The following is a 6,000-nucleotide window of genomic DNA, read 5'->3' as shown; positions in this document are numbered from 1 at the left end:
ACTGTGTGATCACTTTGTCGGTTGTGTAGCAAAATAATACGCCGATATTGTTTTCAGTGTTTTTTAGTAATACTAATCTAATGCTAAGATTTTTTAATCTACATACGCGTTTTATATTGCAATTATATATTATACATAGCTATGTGGAGAATACTTACGTATTAATCTGTATGTATGTTTGTAGCCTATTGAAGTGCATTGGGAAAATAATTATAAAACACTAAAAAATAAATATAGACAAATAGCAGAGGCAATATGAAATTAAGACATTTAGGGATTTAAGTAGAGTAATTACTGCCAAATAAAAAGTCACCGATTACAGACTGCTTATGAGGGCTTCTTAGAGATTATTAAAGCATACATTGGAACAAAAAAGACTCTAGAAATTGTAAATAAAACGCGAAATATTTAATAATTCTTTAATATTTACATACTTTGTAGCCTTCAAAGTAATCCCCACCAGATGTAATACACTTCGCACGATCAAGCATGTCCAAAGAGACCTTTTCATGGTACTCTCTTTTAAAAAACTTCAGTTTTTGAGAGTGGACGCGTTTCATATCCAAAATATCCATTAAAATCATTCCAACGGACTCCCGAGAGATATCGAGCTCTATTGCCATCTCTCTAACTCTTGCCTAATGCTTTTCAAGCATCATATATTTCACTTTTTGAATAATTACATCAGATTGTCAGGTCGAAGGTAGTCAGTTTTAGTTGTTTAGCACCATCGGTGATCGCGTGTAACTCGAAAAGTATTTAATTTTCTTCTTAAAAAATTTTACACTGGTTTTCAAAATATTTTCCATAATTTTACACTAACATTCTCGTTTCAACCAATTTTCGAAGACCTTTTAATCCTTTGAGTTTTGAAAACATTAACCATTATTATTTTGTATTATGAGAAAGGAGAAGCCAGCAGTTTCCAAACTATATAAGAAGATTCCTCAATTTAAAGTTTTTGCTGTCAAAACCCTTAGCAAGTGACGTTTTGCGAAATTTTGTCTGACTATAACATACTTACATACTTACTTATATATGTACGTTTTTTCCGTCTAGCAACACATGTAACGTGGATAAGTTCTATGTATATTTCATAATCCAAGACTAGACATTTTGTGACATAAATTGGCTTCTCTCGTATAGGTCAAGAACCGTAGACATCCTACTTACGACATGCGCACATACAAACTAATATGCATTTAGTATATATTAACATAGTTTCACAGTTACCATTATCAGGCGATCTCCGACCTATGTATAATATGTCGCGCGACTAAAACCTCGTGCCGTAATCGCGCCCCAACATCTATGCTGCGAGACGAAGTTACATACATACATACGTACTCAAATAGAAACATACTTATACAGTTATGCACAGAGAAATAGCACACTTACAACATTTTTAAAAATGTTTTGTATTTATTTTTAGAAACTTGTTTTAGATGTGATATTATATATATTATTTTCCTTTTTTGTTCAACGTCCACCGGTTTCGGCTGCACACAGAAACAACATACTTTCAGAATTCTATAAAAAAAAAAAATTATATGAAAGAATGTAAAAAAAATACTATATTACTCATTACCACGTTAATACTTTTGTGACATCTGCGAGATTAGCTATCCACCAGTTTCTGGCATGTATTGCGTGGAATGGAATACCACGCTTCGTTAATTCCAGCCCTAAGATCATCCGAATTTTTGGATTTCCGTGGCCCGATCTTAACTTTTACATTATTCCTCTAAGGTTTTCGGGTTTCGATTCTAATACATCAATAGACTCAGTAGATAATCAATCCTTTACTGCCCTAGCTACATGTTTCAGATCATTATCATACATCAATATCCAATTTACAGACATTGATTCAAATGATAATGGCTCTATTGTGTGTCTGAGGAGGTTTAAATAGGAATGTTAATTCATTCTACCATCTGACCAACGCTCCCACTTCATACCACGAAAACTCACCCCACACCACGACATTACCTCCAGCATGTTTAACCGGTTTTTGGTTTATATTGGGTTTCTAGGATTGGCATTATATACGATGATTATACGTTTTACCATCGGGTCCAATTTAGATTCATCGCTCCATGATACACTTTCCAAAAATTTTCACCACTACCGCCATGAGTGTTAGCGAAAGTAACTTTTATATTTTGTTTTGATAGAAGCGGTTCTTTCGGCTGATGCCTCCATAGAGGTGAGCGTCATTGAGGCACCATTTAACAAGCCCGCTAGATAGGTTTATTGTTTTTTTTTTATTTTTGTCTCTGATTTAGAATTGACTGATGTAATAGGAGTATATACCATTTTTCACAAACATTTCAATATCTCTGCGATTTGAGAAGGATTATTCCCGTTTCCAAAGAGTCCGTACACAGCACACCGTTTTTCACACTAAAATCAATAACTTTCTTGCACAACTTTCGACTCTTTTTTTCCTCAAATATCAGCGTCAATAAGTGTGCTATTTCTCTGTGCATAGCTGTAATATGCCTATATGTAAATATCACTCATCTCCTTCGATGTTGCTGTTGCTGTTATTAATCGTGTGCGCCTCTTTTTGCTTGTCAACATTTCATGTAATTATCTATTAGAAACGTTCTTCGATTTTTAGGCTTTTATATTTTAATGAGACCCATTACTAGAACATAGATTAAATATTCTTAGCAGCATACTTATGTGTGATTTCAATCCAAACATCGCACCAACTTTTGGTATAAGGGTCATAAAGGCTATCAAGTACAGATATGTTAACGCACATCCATATGCTCATAAATTTCTTAAGATGCATGGATGCTTGTGATTTTTTCTTGTACCTATAAACACAAAATATCTATCCTTATCTTAGGCAAGTCAAGAATTTTTTTCGTTGTAACCTTTCTGGAAGGCAGCAAATAGTGCGAAAATGTTTTGAGTGATCGAGTAAAACTCAAAAAGTGACTCGACTTGGAAGTACTTACCTTCCAATGCGGAGCTGAAAATGGAAAAAAGAAGGAAACTGCATTATTCTAGATTTCAAAAAACTTTTTTTGATTTTTTGGGCAATGACAATGATTTCAGTCCAGCTTTTGTGTTTCTTAATTACTGTCTTATTTTGCTAATTATTCAATTAAATTATAATTTTCACAGTTTCTATGTCGAAATTGCATTTATTTGTGATACAAACATGTTTGTGCAATTTTATTTGGTCAAAAAATGTCAACAAAACATCGAGATCCGGCATAATCTTTACCCCAGACAGATGGCTGGTGGAAAAAATTTATTTTCGCCGATAAGAAGCTAGACACAAAATTTAATCTGCAAGAAATGATTCCATTCTTATCTATGAATATAAATATGTGCGTACAAATAAAAGCGTACATGTGTACATAAATTGTTTATTATATATAAAAATGAAAAATACTTAAATGCAATTAGATATGTCCTCAAGTAGGAAGTCATGAATGGAGGCGTACAAGACGATATTGTAAATACATTTATTCGAATCAAACAAGAACAATAAAGTAAATACATATGTAAATAAACGTTCCTTTCAGTCATATATTTGTTGTTTATACGAGTATACTTATATATGTACATATGTATTTAGGTAATACTATGTATGTATGGAAGAGGCATGTCATTAATGCTTATGATGCTATGTCAATGCTCAGCGTCTGGCCGTCTGTATATTATATATACACAAAATAATACCTCAGTTTTTGGGTTATCGATCTAAAATTTTTCACGCGTTCTTTTCTCCTCGAGAAGCTCCTCATACCTCGGATGTCAGACTCCTCTAGCATATATGTAGTTGCCTTACAAACTGAATTAAGTGCTAGTCTGGAATTTGTATTGATGAGATATCTTCGGGAAATTGCCATGTACCTGTATTATTCTCAAGTCAAGTGTGCAATCTCCGAAGAATGAAATCGAACCGATCATAATCACGTTCAGGAATATCATTGACTCCAAATGTAAGTAGAGGTTGTTGACTTGGCTAAATGTAAACAAAGCTTGTAGACTTGGCTAAATGTAAATAAAAATGTCATTGACCTCATAAGATGTAAGCAAAGGGGTCATTGACCACGGTAAAACGTATAAGAAAGGGCCATTGATCCCATAAAATATAAACGGCAATAGAAATTGAACGATCAAAAACAAGTCGCCGATCCGATCCGGTATTTGGCCTGGATTATTGTCCAGGCATATAGCTCCCTTACAAGCTGAACAATCGATATCAATATAAAAATCTCTTTATATGCTATAAGAAATACACCTCTGAGTAATCTTTTCAGTCCACTTTTACATTGCGAAAAATCGTTGTCTATTTAACTGTGCTATTATTTTCAAATTAAACACAAATCTTGCTTTGACCAGCTTTAACAATGTCCCGCTATTCAGGGGTGTGTTCGGCTGATTTTTGTGACTTTTATTATGTCGCACCTAAACTTATTCAATTTTTTATGATTAATAAAACAGATGAGAAGAAATAAAAAAATAGTCTACTAGAATACTAAACTTCTCGAGCGTCTGTTGTCCAATATAGAAATTAAAAAATATGCAGTCCCTGAATTTAATGGCCGGCTGCCGACGATTTTAATATTTTTTTTTTTTACAAATTAATCTCGACTGGTTTGGCGCATCCGTGTGAGCCACAAGTATGTGAAATATTTAAAACGCTCTAAGAAAATGTTGATTAGAATTTGAATTCCCAATCGGCATATTGATAAGGCAAATTACTGCGAAAGTCTTTAAAAAGCTTTATAATAACCTAGAATGACTTTACAATCTGCATATTTTATTATAGGTAAATTAATTATAATAAAAATAAATTTAATCAGCCGCTTAGAAGACTCTCAGATTATTATTAAGGAATGAGAAGCTAAAAACTTTCGAGACTTTATACTTATGTTTTGAGGGCTCAAGCACTCGTTGTTAGCATTGAATTTCGAAGCGTATGTGTTTCAGAGTTATTTCTGTTATGTAATTGAATAATAGTTACGAACTGACCCTTTCGCTGGCACCAGTTGTGTGTAATAGTTATTGATAGTTTTCTATTAAATCATATTTACATGGAATGTATTGGTAATCTTGATAAAGATTTAATTGTTTTGAAAAAAAAAAATAATCCGTTTAGACGCTATGATGAAAGTGAATTAAAAATCTAGTCATATAAATTTTCCGTGATCACAAATATTTTTTTTTTCTACAAAGCGAAGAGAAAATCATTTTTTCTATAAAATCTGATTATGTACATAGCATAAATAAAATAATTCGTTTCCTATAGAATACAAATATGTTTGCCCTTCAGGTTGAAGTTTTTGGGACGGCAAGCTTCCCCATATGTAATACAAAATCATACAAAAGTCAAACTATTTTTTACATCACGATTTAGATTTAGTTTTAATCTCTTTTAGTGTATTAACTATTATTTATTTTATTTAATAAATTTAACATTAACTATTTCTAAGATTCCCTGCTGATGTAAGTCAAACATTTACTTTAATTAAAAATTGAACCAGAGCCAGAAGCGCCTATTTGTTTATGTTTGCTGTCACTTCTCCATAATTATTATGTCTAGTCATTATTATTCGATTTAAAAATATTTTTTGTTCATTTTTGGTGACCTATTTGCCAATCAGTGCACTAATTTCTTCTTTATCTTGGTAAGTTTATTCGCTTGGTTTTAGAAAAGATTTGTTAATAGAAATTGTGACGTGCTTTTCGAAATAGCAGATGTTTATACCACTTAAAAAAATGTCCTTATTTTATTTTAAATTTGATTTCAAACACAGCAAAGAGAGAAGATCGCTTATTAAAATAATTATATTACTTTTTATAAAAAATGGTAGAAAAAAGTTGCAGCAGTGTATGAAAATTGTTACTAAGGAGATTTTGTTTTTTTTTTGATTTTTTTATTTTAATAAGTCTTAATATTTTTAAACCCAAAACGCTAAAAATTAATTTCCAATAAACCAAGTTTTCGTTGGAGAAGCTTTAGAAATTTTT

The sequence above is a fragment of the Bactrocera tryoni genome, chromosome 2 (genome assembly GCF_016617805.1).
Source record: "Bactrocera tryoni isolate S06 chromosome 2, CSIRO_BtryS06_freeze2, whole genome shotgun sequence".
Classification (NCBI taxonomy): domain Eukaryota; kingdom Metazoa; phylum Arthropoda; class Insecta; order Diptera; family Tephritidae; genus Bactrocera; species Bactrocera tryoni.
Note: the sequence above shows the minus strand (reverse complement) of the source record.